Source organism: Oratosquilla oratoria, chromosome 41 (assembly GCF_046742065.1).
Source record: "Oratosquilla oratoria isolate Oo_2021 chromosome 41, ASM4674206v1, whole genome shotgun sequence".
NCBI lineage: Eukaryota > Metazoa > Arthropoda > Malacostraca > Stomatopoda > Squillidae > Oratosquilla > Oratosquilla oratoria.
In genome coordinates this window covers 31,862,393-31,864,734 of record NC_134817.1, presented here as the reverse complement: position 1 = coordinate 31,864,734, position 2,342 = coordinate 31,862,393, and the positions used below count along the sequence as shown (strand labels likewise).

Below are 2,342 nucleotides of genomic sequence, written 5' to 3'. Positions count from 1 at the left end.
TGTGTTTCTCTGTTTCTATCTGTGACTGGCTGGCTGATTGACTGGATGAGTGGCTGACTGACTGGCTGGCTGGCTGACTTACTGTCTCTTTGTCTGTCTGTCTGTCTATTTGTGTCTGTCTCTGTCTATCTACCTGTCTATATCTGTCTGTCTGTCTGCCTTTCTGTGTTTGTTTGACTGACTGACTGACTATGGAACTGCCTTAACTAAATAACCGACTAATAATTAACTAAATGACTTACTGGCCTATCTACTGGACTAACTGACAAACTAGGTGACCAATTTACTAATTGAGAAACTGGATAACTAACAAACTGATTAATCTAGACTAGATAGAGAGAATAACTTAGTTCTAACCTAATCTAACTTTTTGACAGATTTTTTTCGTCTTTTCTAGAATGCTATCTAGATAGTGCTAGACTCTATAGGATATTTCTAACCATTAATATTTAGATTGGTAGTTAGAGGACGTGGACATCGATAGTCATTCGCTTGCATTGAGGTTATCTCTCAAAAATGCATGACACAAATACCTGAGCGATTTATATACAGCAAGCGTGTGCGTGCACGCATCCGATAAAGTATTTATACAAGTGTATATTATTTTTAGATTCTATAGCTTTTTCTGTCCATCCCACACAACTTACCAATTCCTCCTACACACTCTATCCCTCCTTCTTGCATGCAGCTATCCATGTTTCTTGATAGATTTTATTTTTTATTTTATTTTTATTTGATCTTTTCCAATATCAAATGCTACGTCCTTCCTTCTCTCCTCCTCCTCCTCTCCTATGCATTCGCCCATTCGGCAGGTGATGACGTCATGTCGCACGGTCTTTTAAAATAACCGTCCAACCTTTTGCTTCCACTACAAACTCTGTTTTCATGTGGTTGTGTTATTTTTATTATTTTTCTATTACCTGTGAACTGAAGCCCTGTTTTTATGTGCGACGATCAAGATGAGGGAGATATTCATTTGTCCGCCATCTTCGAAAGCACGATTATTTGTCAGTTCCACAGAGAATTAAAATTATTGTTTCTAGGTTCATTTCATTTGTGATTTGAGTTACCCTGAAATTTTGGTTTTACGCAGAAAAGGGACGAAAACTAAATTGCTCCTAATTGGGGTCCGAGTATGGACGTTGCACTAAGTACGACAGTTTCGCCTTGTGTAACCAGCGGCAACGAGCCTGACCCGATGGCAGACGTACGATTAATCCAGTAACTTCGTCTTATTTAAGCAAAAAGTTACATGAATTTTCCAGGTAAACATATTTCTAATGTAAATGTATATAATATAATTTTATTTCTTTTCTCATAGAAAGCGCATGAAGTTTGATTCTTATATTGGTGTGAAATTCAAATCGTTTTGGATGAAACGCACCACTGCGAGAGTTCGAGGCAAAGCAACAGTCAGTTGTCGTGTAGGTTTTGAACGCAACGTAGTGGATCTCGTATTCGCCCAAATCTTGTTCGCGCAGTTTCCTCAAACACAAAGAAATTGTGCATTTTATCTCTCAGCAAAGGATATAATCTATTCTTTTAGGTTTACTCCAAAGAATTTTTTTCCAAATCACGAACAAAACAAGTTGTGACCAAAATCATTGAATCTACTTCGGTAAGTTTTGGAAGTTGTCTATTTTTTGTACTATAATTAGTATGCCTCCTACAGTAAGATTTTAGCTACTGTTAACTAATATAACACTTAATCCACTCGAAATTGAGAGGGTTTCCCTCAGCTGAATAAAATCACCTGAGATCAGGTTGAAGAAATTTAAAAGTTTTTAATTTTAACGACTGGGACAATGTCGATAACTTTCTCAATTTTATTCTTATTCCAAAATGTCCATTTCTTTTCCGTTGCATAATACTTGTATATCCGATCAACAGAACTCAATTTTCATTTTTATTAAGATTTTTGGCGAACTAAGTTATTTAGCGTTAGTCGGGACAAAATATATGAAGTTTGCCACATCGGTAGACACCGCTGTTAGGAACTTCTTAAATCAAATAAAATCGCTTGACGCTAGTCAGAAAATATATCAAGCACACCACATAGCAAATGGGGCCAGGTTGACCAGATGTCTCGAGCGAGAATGTGCTCGATAGCAGCTGAAATTATGCTAGATTAGCAAAGAAATACAAAATCCTCCATTCCTTTTAATACACCCGGTTTCCGTTATACATATATTTTTTATTAACATTATATTATTCCAGGGGAAATACGCTCCATTTAGCATGATTATGCTAAATTTAGTATGATAATGCTAAATATGTTCAGTGGGGGTTCTCTGCTATTCACTGCAATGTGCATTTCTTCTTATTGCCTCCAGATGATTTCA

General features: G+C 36.6%; 1 protein-coding gene across 1 annotated transcript in view; it reads left to right on the top strand.

The window, feature by feature from the left end:
* The first annotated feature begins 1,436 nt into the window (after nt 1–1,436).
* The window catches only part of LOC143021204 (uncharacterized), a 100,578-nt gene continuing 99,672 nt past the window's right edge, over nt 1,437–2,342 (top strand). The window contains exon 1 of the mRNA XM_076178545.1: nt 1,437–1,618. The gene's annotated coding sequence lies outside the window, so the exon portion shown is untranslated. The remainder of the gene's footprint in view (nt 1,619–2,342) is intronic.